The sequence below is a fragment of the Leuciscus leuciscus genome (genome assembly GCF_965113295.1).
Source record: "Leuciscus leuciscus genome assembly, chromosome: 18".
NCBI classification, from domain to species: Eukaryota; Metazoa; Chordata; class Actinopteri; order Cypriniformes; family Leuciscidae; genus Leuciscus; species Leuciscus leuciscus.
The window spans coordinates 30,567,356-30,583,731 of NC_138742.1; the positions used below are offsets into that span (position 1 = coordinate 30,567,356).

The 16,376-nt window shown below is 38.8% G+C and overlaps 2 long non-coding RNA genes across 2 annotated transcripts in view; both read right to left on the reverse strand.

Annotated features, from left to right (window-relative positions):
• LOC309480693 overlaps window positions 1–16,376 on the reverse strand; it is a 169,459-nt gene that overhangs the window by 20,805 nt on the left and 132,278 nt on the right. The gene's annotated exons all lie outside the window — the stretch shown is intronic.
• LOC309481532 lies at window positions 2,060–7,870 on the reverse strand. Its single transcript, XR_014200042.1, has 4 exons — window positions 6,456–7,870; window positions 6,005–6,349; window positions 4,323–4,368; window positions 2,060–3,310 (listed from the first exon to the last, which is right to left on the reverse strand). It is a non-coding gene; the product is annotated as an uncharacterized lncRNA (long non-coding RNA).

Genomic DNA, 16,376 nt, shown 5'->3' on the forward strand with positions numbered 1-16,376 from the left:
ATAAATCACGGGATGGTGATTAAAATGAGTAGAGTTAAGGGTGGATTTGTAGAGAGAGAGAGAGAGAGAGAGAGAGAGAGAGAGAGAGAGAGTGTGTGTGTGTGTGTGTGTGTGTGTGTGTGTGTGTGTGTGTGTGTGTGTGTGTGTGTGTATGTGTTTTATTAAAAATAAACCATCATGATCTAATGGCATGGTGGGATGAGAGATAAAGGGAAAGATACAGTGACAGAGAAAGTGACAATGTTTAATTTGCAGGCATATGCCTGATTTAGCACACATGTGAAAATGTAAAAAACAAACAAAACAATGGGATGTATTTTCGAGCGTAACAAGAAACAAAAATCTAAGACAGCAAGTACTTGTAATCATCTGTTTGGTTCAGCGACACAGGATCCCGAATTAGAATTTGAACATAGGAATTAAATAACATTTTAAAATTAAATTCAAAAGCTCAAAGTGGTTTTTTAATATAAATTCTCAGTTTGATTCTGAATGACGCACAAATGAGCATCATTATAACTGTTTATGACAACATATGAGGAAAGAATAAGACATGGGAACAAAGAAATATCTGAACTTATCCTTCCCAAACTTCAAGTAACTTCTGCACTTACAATAGTAAACTGTTTTCACTTTCATTTTTTGGCCAATTTCAAAGTATAGGTTGCAAAATTATTATTATTATTTTTAAACGAAACTCGGAGTTAAGAGGAAGAAAGAAGTGAGACTAACTTGTGGTCTATAAATATGGCCAATCCAGTTAAAGACGTGGATGATTGTCATCGCTGATGTTCTGACCCTTCCTGATGTACTCATGTAATAAAGCTTGGTGAAAATAAATTCAAGATTAAAAAAAAATATATATCTCTTTGGCTGAACATGATTCAATCATGGACAGTGGTTGCAAGTGATTGAAACCCAACAGAACCAACCATGTACAACTAACTAGAATCAATGGTGTCCATGTAACTTGAATAAATGGTTTTCATTTCAATTTAATTATTCTATTAAATTACCCTACGATTAATGCTTCTTGTTTAGTCCTGTGATTTACATAACTAAACATAACTTTTATTTACTCGTGTGGTGTTCAGTGTTGGCAGTTTAGAAGTGATACTGGTTACATCCAAAGTACTACCATAGAGCTTCAGTATTAAAGCTATTTGAATTCTTGTTAGCAGGTCCTCAAGCCAAGCACAAGCTCAACACTTCACCGCAATGGTAACCCCAAAAACATTTTGTTGTTGTTGTTGTTGTTAACTGTTTATTTTTATTTTTTTTATGTGTCTGTAAGTAAAAGCAGATGGGGTCCAACAATGTATTTGAAAATGAAGCTAATCTTGAATTCAGTTACCAGCCACTAGATTAAAGGCCCTTCATCATGTTTTTGTTTTTGTTTTTTTCAAGTTTCCAAAAAGTTAAGTAAGCAATAAGTTAAGTAAGTTTTGTCCACATTTACTTGCTCTTGCGACACAAAAATGGTGTGTCAATGTTATTTAACAGCACTGAGACCAAACGGCATGCAACTCCATGTCAACCAACTCTCATTAGAGTATTAGTAGACTGTTAGGGTAAGTGGAATAAGTGGACATGTAGTTGCAAAGTTGCAGTAGAATGTCTGTTGGGGGACCAACACAATAGAGTTAGCAGATAGCTCTCTAATGAGAGTTAGTTGACATGTAGATGCAAAGTTACTTATAGTTAGTAGAATGTCAAAAGTGGACCATTGAAATAAATGTTACAGAATTTTCACTTTTGGGTAAACTTTAACGTTAAAGTTATGAGGAAACAGGAAGTAGCAATAATTATAAAGGCAGGGTACGTGATTTGTCCCAGATTGTTTTTTTTTGTTGTTTTTTTAGTTTTGTTTTTTTTAGGCTGGTTAGTAGACTCTTCACATCCTGATAGCAATCAGTAAGTTAAGTGGTCTAAATGTGTGTGTGTATATATATATATATATATATATATATATAATCTGTGGAATGCATAGGATCATTTCATCCAATCATTGCATTCGGTCCGAATGCAGTGATATGATGTCCTACCTGCTCACACATACATCACACGTCATCAGTGCGCTTCATGATATGCAGAGTTAGGCCCCTATCAGACAGAACACGTTTTTTTTGCAATGACAGGCACCAGTTTTTTTTTTTTACATTGTCCAATCGAATTAATTGAGAGGCGGGCCTTCTGTTGTGGTGACGTAAGTTTACAGATTACGGATCTCAGTTCGCCTGTCTCCTGCATGTTTGTACACCTCTCACCCTCGATCAAGGTCAGAGCAAGCGCCCTCTGCTTGTTCATTTTTGTTTAAAGTTTCTGCTAATATGACAGTTTACTTAACAGCAATCCAAATGTTCTAGAGCGCTCACTCTATAATCCTTGATTAGACTGGCAGGACAGCTGATTCAGTGGTTGCCAAGCAACATAAAAAAAAACTTTTCTAAATTAAAAAAAGTCAACCAAAAAAAGGCAGTGCGGTGCGCCTCGCGTTTTCAAACCTGAAAAACGCATTCTGTCTGATCGGGGCCTTAGACAGACATCATTCACAGAGTACCGCAACCGAAACAGCAGACACCTTTTACAGTTCCTCCTGAACCAAAACAATGAGCTTATTCTGCGTTCACTTCATAACTACTGTACACCCGTGACTTTATACTCGTGACTCGGATTTATGCTTTTCAATGGTAAAACTATCAATGCTGAAATGAATCTGCAGCAGTCAGGTGGTACAGGTCAGTGTTATTTAAGTTGTATACGTTCATTATTATTGTAATGTTATGTGCTTTGCATGAGGTAGTTTAACGACGTCTTCATGTGTTTTGGAGGCGTGGCTTTGGAGACGCTCTGAAGGGAGGGTGGGATTCTTCTAACTGGCTAATGCTATCCTCTCCGAAAATAGCCTACCCTATTTTAAGCCTACTTAAAAAAAAAATAATAATAAAAAAAAACATGTAGGGCAGAGATTTGGTTCTGTGTATTGGTTGCTGATTGGATGTTGCACTCAAAAACAGAGGCAGATGAACAAGACCTTGCAGGGGCAGGATTTAAGTGGACTAAACGGTTGCAGTTTTTATTTCATGACAACTTCAAGGATCAAAGTGGACTCTTACTGAGGTTCCTGGCTCAGACTTGAGTAAAGTGTCAGTAAAGGGTTAAGTGTGGAGCACAGCTGATCCAGTAAGGGGTTAACTGTGGGACGGGAGGCAGAGCACCCATAGGGCCGGGCAGAGCGCCAGCTCCACTCATAAACTAGAGGCTTCCAGTCAGTGTGCCAGGGACAGCCCCGTGACTCAGAGAATGAATCCTGCAGAGAGAGAGAGAGAGAGAGAGAGAGAGAAGATGAGGAAGACCAAGACTGAGAGACAGGGAGAGAGAGAGACAAAGACTTTAAAGAGACTAATGACTATAACACAGGGTTTTGAGGACCAGATGATAATATTTTGAACATGAATAAAAGTTGTACTCAGCCTAAGAAACTCTTTTTGGCTTTAAAAGCGGCTACAAAGACAGACACTGTATATTTTTTGGTAGTTTGGTCATTCTGAAGACAGTATTTTCCTCACAACTGAGTTACTAAATGAACACTACAACCATACAACACAATAAAAAGCTGTTTGTAATTCTAAAAGTTGATCATCAAATTAATGTTTTACATCAAATTCTGTTTGATAGTCACGTCTTGTGGCATATATCAGCGTGTGATTTTCTTGCGAGTTTAGGTTGAAAAGTGCAATCTTTAACTGTTGTTTTGATGTACAAAGACAGATGTCAGTGTTTAAGACACATTCCACCCAAACGTGTGAAAAAGTCAGTCAGTTTCAGGATTTGTTTGTAAGAAAAAAAGCATCTTGCTGTGACTAGAAAATCTGTCTAGCTGTTATGAAATCACAGTTTTTCCAGAAGTTCGCCTGTATTTCCTGTTGAATGAATCTCCAGCAGAGGGAGTTAAGGTTGAGGTGTTCATGTCCAGTCCAGCGTGTGTGTCTTTGTGTGTGCGTGCGTGTGCACATGTGTGTTTATTTAGAGGTTAGCCTAGTTTCACCAATCACACTCGCGGTTCATGGCTGCACAACTGATTTTACTTCAGTTTAATGAATATAGTGTTGCATAAATATATACAAACTCACTCTCAGAACACAGTAATGGAGATAATGACACAGAAACACACACACACACACACACACACATACACACACACACACACACACACACACACACACACACACACACACACACACACACACACACAAAGACTAACTGCCTGCTTAGTCACGTTTTCAACAGGCTGGACAGAAAATGGTTCAGCAAATACTTACATAACCTCCCTGAACTGCTTTCATTTTACCATTGCGAGTAAAGACGCTAAAAGAGAACCAAAAAAAGCATTAGCCTGACACTATTTTGCAAAAACATTTACAAAGATGACCCAGGTAGCAGTTTTACTTACTACAAAATGATAATATGTATTTATCAGATGTCCTTCAAACAATTTCAGCTTCAAAATCTTTCTGTCATTTTGTTTCTGTTCATGATGAGAGTGGTGGCGAATAGCAAGTTAGCATAGCTTTTAGCAACATTACTTGCATCTATGATGTTTTATCAGAAACTAGGGTTGCTATAACACATCATTGCAAGGAAACTCTTTTAAGCAACGATGTAAATTAAAATAAGTGTGCTTAATGTACTAAATGTGCACTTGTAGTGATTTCAAATCTTAAATCTAATGTTCAAACAACTGTATTTGCAGATAAAATCATATTAATGAAATAAAAGGCCTTAAGTGCATTTAAAGATAATGGGCCCTATCTCACACCCAGCGCAATGCAGCGCCAAGCACAACGCAAGTGTTTATTGCTAGTTTCAGCCCGACGCAGTTATCATTTTCACGTCCCGCGCCGCGTTGTTTAAATAGCAAATGCATTTGCGACCGTTTGTGCGTCCATGGGCTGCTGGTCTGAGAACGAGGTGTGTTCTGCCACATTGTTGGAGCGTTGCTATTTTGAGGCAACAGAAACCTGGTCTAAAGTCAATGGCGCGATATTTTTTTGTTATTTAATGAGCGTGTTAGTAATGTGCGTGACTTTACATACTTAAGTGCACTTTTAAAAGTTGCACTTTGTAATAATGTCGAAATTAAGAGTTTTACTTTAAAGGCCCCCTGAAATCAAAATGTAAGTTTTTTAGCTTTTAGAATGAATATGTTAGCCTTAAGGTGATAAATAAGCTGGTTTGTTCCAAAACAATGACAAAATTCGCATTTAGGAAATACCTGTATAAGCATTCAAAACTTACAGTCTCTCGATTCCGCTAAAATGGATCACAGATTTTTATGACATCACCGCAGACTTCAGCTTCTCATCACATCTTCTGTCCAATCAAATGCTCTCTAGAATCTAAAGCTCCGCCCCCTATGCTATAAACACCACCTGGCCAAAGCAAGCGTTGACACATCACGGAGCAATATGTGTTGGAGGATGTGTTCGGTTGCTCAAACGCTCAAGTTTTATTCCGTTTTCCAACTGAATGTTGGTTAAGAATGAAATGGCTAGAATTTATTCACAACTCTACTATTGAATCCAGCGTATCATCAGCGTTTGGATTCGCTTCCACGGTCCTGTCAAGTTCGACTTGCAGTCTGTGAGGTAAACTAAATGCTATTGGCTATTTGAGAAGGGGGAGGAGCCATTCAATATGTCCCGCCTCAGCTTCCTGTTTCACTGGAAATTACGTCAACGCATCAACAAAACTGCACTTCAGTGGGCCTTTGAATCATTAAGACACAACTGTTTTTAAAAAAAATGTGTAATTACAAATATATTTAAATATATGACATACAAACAATACATTTAGTTAAGTGCACTTAAGTATATTCATGTACAGAATATTATTTCCATAATAAGTACTCTTTTTGTAGAAGTATGCTAAAGTGTATTGGTGAAGGGTTGTGTCTTGTTCTGGTTGCTTTTGCTTCTATTTGTTGATGTCCTCTTTACTTTACCGTGTTAAGGAGTATAATCTCGTTAGCTGAGCAGTAGTTTGTGAGGAGCAGGTATGGTGAGCAGAAGGTGTTGAAGGGGTTAAGCGTGCGTCTGTGCAGAAAGCGAGGGAGTCGACATCCTGGCAAGCGCCAGTTTACACAGATGGAGCCGCTCTCTGAATAAACCACAAAAAATTCCTCTCCCTGTCCAAGTTAGCACTTCTCCAAGAGAGGACATGATCCTCGTCTCCTCGTTCTCTCTCTCTCTCGCTCTGACTACACAAAACACGAGCAGCGGGCCAGGTCAGATGAGCCTCGATGGTGGCCGTATATCATCATCATCCCCTTCACATGCCCCGTGAGCGCCTGGAAAAGAGCAAACAGACCAAAGACGTGGAACAACAAGAACAACGCTGTCTCTCAACGTACAAAAAATAAGTTAAAGAGTGAATGGGAGAGTTTTACTCTGTACTTGTGTTGTTGAGTGTACTTTCCACAGGTCATCCAGCGGTCTTGTCAACAGACACACTCCAGACAGTGGACTTTGCTTCTTTGGCTTCTTGAGCAATCCATCGAAGGAGCGATGAAAAGTAGATGCTTACAATGAAATCGTATTTTGTTAGCTATTCATTATAGCTAAATGCTAAACTGTATCTTATCTCATGTAGTTGATTCACAAGTGGGATGGGTGTATCAGTCACACTGAGCTGTAAAGTCTCATGTCAGGGCTTCAGTGCACCTTTCCACACACAGGTCATATGCCACTTTGATGAGCAATGTGGATAGCGTCATTTACGAGATTGCTAGGTAACAAAAAAACTGGGAAGTGTACGCAGTTAACAGTGAAAGTAGAGAACGCAACTGAAAGGAGTAACATCTATTTTAACTTAAAACAGAAAAGGTTCCTTCTCTGATTTTCTTGCAGGTATGCCATTTGTCATTGACCGGGCTTCACAGTTTCAGAGTGACATTTTTTTATTGTTTGAGCATCAAAAGTTTGACTGATATGCAAAACTCCACCAGAGGCGATGCTATTCTTGAGTTTAATGTATTGTGGAAATTTGAAAATCAAAATTATTTTCGACAAAGTCACAGCCAATTAGAACATTCTCCATGTTTAATGCGGTTACACTTTATTTCTATAGTTCACTTTTTAAATTCTACTATCTGTTAGTAACTTTGCAACTATGGGCTATAAGTCAACTAACTCATTTGCTACTACTTGTCTACTAACTCTCATTAGTGTTAGAGTATTAGTAGACTGGTAGGGTTAGGGTTAGAATAAGTTGACATGTAGTTGTAAACTTACTTATAGTCAGTAGAATGTATGTCGGAGGACCATCACAATAAAGAGTTAGCAGATGTTAAGTAGACAGTCTACAAATACTCTAATGAGAGTTAGTTGAAATGTAGTTGCAGAGTTACAACACATTTATTTTTACTTATATTTTCTGCATTTACTGGCAAACTGTGTGACTTTGCACCTATAGACCACTGTCATGCACTAAAACATGGTTGCGACCTGAGTTTATCTTCTCTTATATGCGTTTGTAAATGTGCAGTTTCCAGTTGGTGCTCTTTAGAAAACGGTTGTTGTGCTCCTGGTTGTCCCACTTACTGAAAGAGACAGGATTTGTGTTCAACCCTGTATATTGAATCCAGATTCTTGAGTTCTGATCTGAGCTGTGTTAGACTACTGTGTGCTGTTGTAAAATAAAGAGGTGCCACAGTCCTGTAAAAACAGCAGGAAAAAAGAAGGGGAAGGTTGAGTGTGTGTGTGTGTTTGTGTGTTGGGCTCCTAATGAAGCACTGTCATCATTAGAGGATCAGGAGGAGGTCTATAGACGGAGAGAAACTGGGGGGTTGGAGACAGCTAGGCATGAGAGGGTGGGGAAAATGGGGAAAAGAACGTTTTTGAGAGTGGATTATTTTTATATGTTCAGGGGAGTGGTGTGTGGTTGACTTCTGAAGTGAAAAGCCCACTTTCTGTTTCAGTTCAATGTAAATTTATGTTCCATTTGATGTTTCCAGGATAAAGACATATTGAGTTAAATTTAACTTACAAGAAGCAACCAATACTATAACAACATTTTCTTGTATGTTTATATATTTTTTGCATGTTTTTTTTTATTATATTAAAACTTACTATGTATTAAAACTTAAAACCCAAGTCAAATCAAGTTTACTTTTTCCATACAATTATACATATAATTCTAATATACTAATTTGGTGTTCAAGAAACATTTCTCAATGTCAATGTTGAAAACCACTTTTTTTCCCTTAATTTTTGGGTGGGAATTGTGAAACCATACATTTTTCAATTCATTTTTACAAAAAAATGTTACAATGGAATTCTATTTTAAACCAATTCTGTTTAGTTTTTTTCAAAAGGATCTTGAAAAAAATTTAATATTACAAAATATTAAGCAGAATTATTATTAATATTTGAACACTATGAATAATTGATGTAAACTCTCCTCTACACTGTCCTTATTTATCAACTCTTACTCCCCATCAGTTTTGGGACACCTGACCATTACACCAACAGAGACTTTAATACATAGAAATTGATATGAGATATTGCCTTGTGGGCAAGTGCGCCGACATGTATTGCCGTTGTGCTTCGGGCGACCCGAGTTCAAGTCCCGGCTTGTGGACCTTTCTTGGCCTAGCCTGCAATCTCCATTTCAGTTCGTTCCAATGATTTTCTTCCACACCAAACTCATCCAACCATGTCTTTATGGACCTCGCTTTGTGCACTGGTGCACCATCATGCTGAAATAGAAAAGGACTTTCCCCAAACTGTTCCTACAAAGATGGAAGCATAGCATTATCTAAAATTCCTTGGTAAGAATTGAAGAAATGAAAAACAGCCCTGAACCATTATCCCTTTACAGTTGGTACAATGAAGTCAGACAGGTAATGTTCTCCTGGCATCCACCAAACCCAGACTCGCCCATCAAACTGCTAAACAGAGAAGTGTGATTCGTCACTCCACAGAACAGGTTTCCACTGCTCCAGAGTCCAGAGGTTGTGTGCTTTACACCACTGCATCTGACGCTTGGCATTGCACTCGGCCATGGAAACCCATTCCACGAAGCTCCCGCCACACACTCTTTGTGCTGATATCAATGCCAGTGGAAGTTCGGGACTCTTCAGCTATGGCATCAGCACAACTGTTACTCACCATGGACCTCAGCACTCAGTGACCCTGCTCTCTGTGACTTCTTAAACGCTTCTACTTTCCATTAATACCACTTAGAAATATCTTTCAGGGATGAAATTTCACGAACTGACTTATTGCAATGGTGGCATCCCTTCACTTAAATTCACTGAGCTCTTCAGAACAACAAAGTTTTTTTTTTTTAACAAATGTGATGTGATCTGGGAAAACCTGTCGGATGTCACGCTGGTACATTTTCAGTAAGGTCTAAAAATAGCCGAATGCCAGTTTTTTTTGTCAAAATTGGGTTTTCATTAAATTATTATTCTATAACATCTTGTCTATCATCTCTGAATGTATCTTGGCAAAATTAACTAGTTTAGTGCAGTAAAACAGCGATTTATAGTGGCAAGCCGAAAAGACTGTGTCTTTCTCTTTAAAACTACACTGTGTAATATTTTAAGTAGATTTTTAGCAAAAAAACACTTTGTTCTTTCAAAATAATATGTTCTCATTAATGAGTAATCACTTCAACCAACTAATCAAGTATTCTCGTAAGTGTATAATCTGCCATTTAGAATACATATGAGCGAGTCGCTCGAATGGTGGAAGCCATGTTGTGCATCCATCTTGAAAATACATTAGCCAAAGAGGGACATACCTGGAAATTCAAGCTTTGCCTTCTGCGTTTTGACACTCAGTGGCACCGTGACGAATGCGAGGGGGAGATTACTCACGATTGCCGGCAGATTTGAAATGATACCGCCACCGTAGGAGTTAAAACACCCTCGGAATGGGAGGGGCTAGAAAGTAATATTCAGTTGGTAGTCATATACAATTTCACCGCTAGATGGGAGAAAATCCTACACAGTGTAGCTTTAAGAACACACACGGCGGAGGTGCAAAAAAATTATTAAAAAATAATAATAATAAAAAAAATCGCCCACAGCTCTCTTTCTCTTAACACTACAAAGACAGTTCACCTATCAAAATAAACCAGATAACATCTAGATTAAAGGTATATCAATGCGCATTTCCCGCCAGTCCTTTGTAAACTACAACGGCACGCAAGTTTATTATTATAATTTTTTTATACAACGTTATCATGAGTTGCGGATCGGAGCACAAGAGAACAACGGAGTCTGAAGTAGCTGCTCGCTTAAAAGATCTTGCTCGCCTCTCAATCGTCCAATTTCAAAACGGTTTTCACAGGAGGAATTTTGAGTTTGTAAGCTTTCGAATGATACCTAATCTATGATGATTACTAAAATATGTGATATGGAAAAAAATCCAATACAAAAAGAGCGCCAATCGTCCCGCTAGCAGGACGTGACAGTTAATTAAACCTGTTTTTCTCAAAATTCCATTCCTGAAAATTATAGCGATCAGCCGACTTCATATAACCATAACTTTTGTTACCGATGAAAGAAATAAAAAAAGATTTGGAAAGGGCTTGAAACTGTAGGCTAATAGGTCAAATTTCACCATGTGATGGGTTTTCCCAGATCGCATCACAAATGTTTGTAAATGCAGACTTCATAGATGATTGACTACACCTGTGGCAATGTGTCCGATTAGTATGTAAGCTTGGTTCACCTACAGAATAAAACGTTTTAAAAGATAACTGCAACTTTTTATGTCACAATTGCGAGTTTATATCACGCAATTCTGATCAAGTCAGAATTGAGAGATATAAAGTCAGAATTGTGTGTTATAAAGTCGCAATTCTGACTTTTTCTCGCAATTGCGACTTCATATCGCGCAATTCTGACTTTTTTCTCGCAATTGCGACTTAATATCACGCAATTCTGACTTTATATCTCCCAATGCTTGTTATAGTCAGAACTGCGAGATACAAAAATGCAATTCTGAGAAAAAAGTCAGAATTTTGAGTTTATCTCTCACAATTCTGACTTTATATCTCGTAATTGCGACTTTATATCATGCAATTCTGAGATAAAAAGTCATTTGTGATATAAAATGTTGCAATTAGCTCTTTTTTATTTTTCATTCAGTGGCGGAAACAAGCTTCCATAATTAGACACTTGATTTCAGTAATAAAGAGGTGTGTCCTAATACTTTTGTCCATGTAGACAGTATAGGGGCTGAGTCTAAACAGAAAGAATAGAAGAGAGTCTGTTCATTTGGCAGATGCCAGCGGTGTTGTCACTGAGCGAGCATTAAGTCACACAAATACAGTATATGATTACACACACACACACACACACACACACACACACACACACACACACACACACACACACACACACACACACACACACACACACACACACACACACACACACACACACACACACACACACCCCTGAAGCACAAGAGAAGACTTTCACCATAAGCAGCTCTCCAGTTTCCCCTTAACAATGATCTGAAGATCTGAAGAGGCATGTTATGACTGCTTGTTCTTGCTCTGCACACCTACTGGCATTTCCTTTGAGTTCTCGAAAACACTCTACAGACATTCTGCAGCTATTAGCCATATATAGAGCAAAATATGTTCCAGCAATAAGAAGTTTCTTCATTAATCGTTTAGATTCTGCACTGTAGAATGGTTCTCCCTAACATATAATGGGAACCATGTGCTCTGTCAGAAATGTAGCAACCACATAGATGGACACATCAAATCATTTTAAATCAGCTTAACACACTGTAACTGTATCAGTCAACACTTTTCAATGGTTGATTTGAATGAAAGTCCTCACATGACCAATCTCAACACAACTTTAAGTTTGAAAAGCCATACTCACAAACTGGAATGACATGGTGGTGAGAAAATGTAATTGTCTTTGAACTGATCGCTCTGACCTTTAAATCAAGCAGTGACAGGCATCTGATCCTGATCATATACAAATTAACCAATTCCCCCTTTTGACCCTCTCAAGGGCTCTCATGGGATCCTATTGCACTCGGTGTGACATGTTACACACTCTCTGCCACTCCAGAAAGCCCCTCTATGCAAACAGATGTTCTTAGAATAGGGAGTGTGCTCAAAAAATGAAAGCAGTAAGTGTATACCCTTCTGACAGCACTGTTGGAGTGTGTTTCACATTAGCAGGTCATTGCAGAGATTGGTGCCTAGCCTGTAATAGTTGCTGTTTTTCAGTGACTGGTAACTTCTGTTCTGGTAACTAATGTTCAAAACTTTCAGAAAACGATGTCTAAAAGCAAAATATATAAAGGAATAAAAAATAAAAAAATAAATAAAAAGGAATTGGGAGGAATGTTCATGCATCAACTTAATTCATTAATAGGCCTACATTAATAAATGTACATGCACATTTATGTGAATCAGCTTTTAGTTAAGTTCTGTCACTGTAAGTGATTATGTCATGACAGGAATCGATCAGTGTAAAAAAAATTAAAAAGCAATTATGGATAACATTCCCTTTTTCTGAAGAAATCCATGTCAAACAATGTTATTGTTTTATGAATCACAGCTCAAAATCTTTAGAATAATTTTGGAACTAATGGTTTCCAGACAAGCTGGTGATACACTTGTAAGTTACGATACTTTTTTTTTTTGCAAGAAAATAATCCTTTATTAAATTGATGAAAAGTGACAGTAAAGAGTTGTACATTGTTACAAACGATTTCTATTTCAAATAATTGTTATTTTGTTATTTCTATTCATCAAAGAATCTTAAAAAAAAAAAAAAAACTGTTTCCACATAAATATGAAGCAGCACAACTGTTTCAACATTGATAATAATCAGAAATGTTTATTGAGCATCAAATCCTCATATAACTGTGCGTTCACACCGGACGCGAATAGCGCGTCAAATTCGCGTCTACCGCGTCTAGTTTGACGCTTGACCACTTTGTGTTAATTCGCGTGTCTAACGCGCGTAAAAACAAAAGTTTGAAGCGAAATTTACGCGCGTCAGAGGTGAAAGTTTTGGCGGCCATCTTTTTTAGATGTTTATCGAGCATTAGTATTAGCATTAATCGAGAGAGTCACCGCTCGTATATGCTCTGGAGAGCAGAAACAGCTGCGTAGGGGACATCGTCGCTGTACTCGGGTCCACCAGACCCTCCGGAGGGTTTCAGGAGTTTCACAATTTGCTCCAGGAGCTAGGTTTGGTGGACCTAACGGTGAGGACGCTGACGAGGACAGCGTAGGCCGTATAAGGCCTCGGCCTCGAGTGGTCTATGCCTGTCGAGCCCGCGCTCTACAGCCCGGCGCGAGGTTCACCCTAGCCCGCACCCACCTAATCTGTCATTTATTTTTGTTTTGATAATAAATGGAGCCAGCCTCCAAAAGTGAAACCTGTCCTGTGATTTTTTTAAAAAGTTTTAATACACTAAATTGTGTTTGTTGTCTTTACATTAGAATAATAATGTTTCATATAATCTAGAATAGATATGGAATAAATAGCATTCAATACAAAATGAGTATCTCTCATATATTGAAATCGAGTTTTTATGTGAAAGATTTGCTTTGCACACCAAGCATTTTAGTCATATTACAAAATAATTTATCGAGGCCAAACATAAAATAACATTATAAACTGTCACTTCACCACGTGACAGCAGCAAGCAGGCTCCTGATTGGTTAACGCGGCGCGAATTGACGCAGAAGTTCAGATTTTTCGACTCGGGCGGCAGACGCGAATTCGCGTCAAACGCGAGAATGCACAAAAAGCACTACACAAAATATTCGCGCTTAACGCGCCAGACGCTCAATTCGCACCATTCGCGCGAACTTGACGCGCGAATGAGGCGTATTCGCGTCTACCGCGCCGCGCTCTACGCCTCATTCGCGGCGCAGGAATTTTTTACGCGCGTAACGCGTCTTTGCATTGACTTAACATTGAAATCACTCGCGCCTGACGCGCTATTCGCGTCCGGTGTGAACGCACCATTATGCTGCGTTCACACCGGACGCGAATAGCGCGTCAAATTCGCGTCTACCGCGTCTAGTTTGACGCTTGACCACATGTGTACATTCGCGTGTCAAGAGCGAGATTGACGCGCGTAAAAACAAAAGTTTGAAGCGAAATTTACGCGTGTCAGAGGCGAAAGTTTCGAAACCCGTTGGCGGCCATCTTTTTTAGATGTTTATCGAGCATTAGCATTAGCATTAGCATTAATCGAGAGAGTCACCACTCGTATATGCTCTGGAGAGCAGAAACAGCTGCGTAGGGGACATCGTCGCTGTACTCGGGTCCACCAGACTCTCCGGAGGGTTTCAGGAGTTTCACAATTTGGTCCAGGACCTAGGTTTGGTGGACCTAACGGTGAGGACGCTGACGAGGACAGCGTAGGCCGTATAAGGCCTCGGCCTCGAGTGGTCGCTGCCTGACGAGCCCGCGCTGTACAGCCCGGCGCGAGGTTCACCCTCGCCCGCACCCACCTAATCTGTCATTTATTTTTGTTTTGATAATAAATGGAGCCAGCCTCCAAAAGTGAAACCTGTCCTGTGATTTTTTTTTTAGTTTGTATACACTAAATTGTATTTGTTGTCTTCACATTAGATTAATAATGTTTCATATAGATATGGAATAAATAGCATTCAATACAAAATGAGTATCTCTCATATATTGAAATCGAGTTTTTATGTGAAAGATTTGCTTTGTTGTGCATTTTAGTCATATTACAAAATAATTTATTGAGGCCAAACATAAAATAACATTATAAACTGTCACTTCACCACGTGACAGCAGCAAGCAGGCTCCTGATTGGTTAACGCGGCGCGAATTGACGCAGAAGTTCAGATTTTTCAACTCGGGCGGCAGTCGCGAATTCGCGTCAAACACGAGAATGCACAAAAAGCACTACATAAAACATTCGTGCTTAACGCGCCAGACGCTCAATTCGCGCGTCAAGTTAGATTTTTCAACTCGGGCGGCAGTCGCGAATTCGCGTCAAACACGAGAATGCACAAAAAGCACTACATAAAACATTCGCGCTTAACGCGCCAGACGCTCAATTCGCGCCATTCGCGCGAACTTGACGCGCGAATGAGGCGTATTCGCGTCTACCGCGCCGCGCTCTACGCCTCATTCGCCGCGCCGCGCTCTACGCCTCAGGATTTTTTTACGCGCGTAACGCGTCTTTGCATTGACTTAACATTGAAATCACTCGCGCCTGACGCGCAATCCGCGTCCGGTGTGAACGCACCATTAGAATGATTTCTGAAGGATCATGTGACACTGAAGACTGGAGTAATGATGCTGAAAATTCAGCTTTGATCACAGGAATAAATTACATTTTAACATACATTACAATAGAAAACAGTTGTAATAATGTTTTGCAATATTACTGTTTTTACTGTATTTTTCATTACAGAAACCTGCTTTGGTGAGCATAAGAGACTTCTTTAAAAAATGTAAAAGCATCTTACACTTTTAAAAATGAAGGTTCTTTATTTTCATCGATGGTTCCATGAAGAACCTGTAACATTCATGGAACCTTTCCATTGCACAAAAGGCTCTTTATGGTAAGAATCAGATTTTTTTTTAAATACTCTTTACACAAAGAAACAAAATGGTTATTTTACAAACTGCTCTCTGTAATGTTATCTAGGAAACCAAAAATAGTTCCTCTATGGCATTGTGTGAAAAAGTGAAACTTTTTATGTACTTCTAAAAATATATAATTGATGTACTTATATATTTTTGTATATGAATTATACAAAGTTAACTACTGTTACACTTAAAAGTATACTTTTATACACTATTTTGAGAAACGTATTACATTTAAGAAGCTTATGCTGTTGTTCATTATGTTACCAAATACAAAAATGTGACTGAGCAAAAACAATACTGTAAGACTGCAGGAAAGGCATGATCAGGAATAAATTGTGAATTAATGATTAACATCTGAAATAAGAGTATCCGATCTTACAGTAAAGGAAGTCATTGATATTTGAAGAGCAGCTGAAGCAGCCAAAACACAGGTGCAGACCGTCTGCGATCAAGGCAAAGATGTGCATGCCATGCAAGAGATCCAAACATACAAAGTAAAACAAGAAACCTGAAAAACAGCCAGTCAACTAAAATAGAATGTGATGCAGATGCAGAATATGAAGCTAATGCATGTGGACAACGCTGGGGGAAAAAGCTGTTCTGCAGCTTTTGAACATTAATAACATTTGATAATCATTAGAATAAAAGGTGGATCCACATTGACACTGAATGTATCTGAAGTGGTATGAGATGACTGGCCGAACACATGGACGTTACAGTCTATACTGTACAACTGCACAAAGTG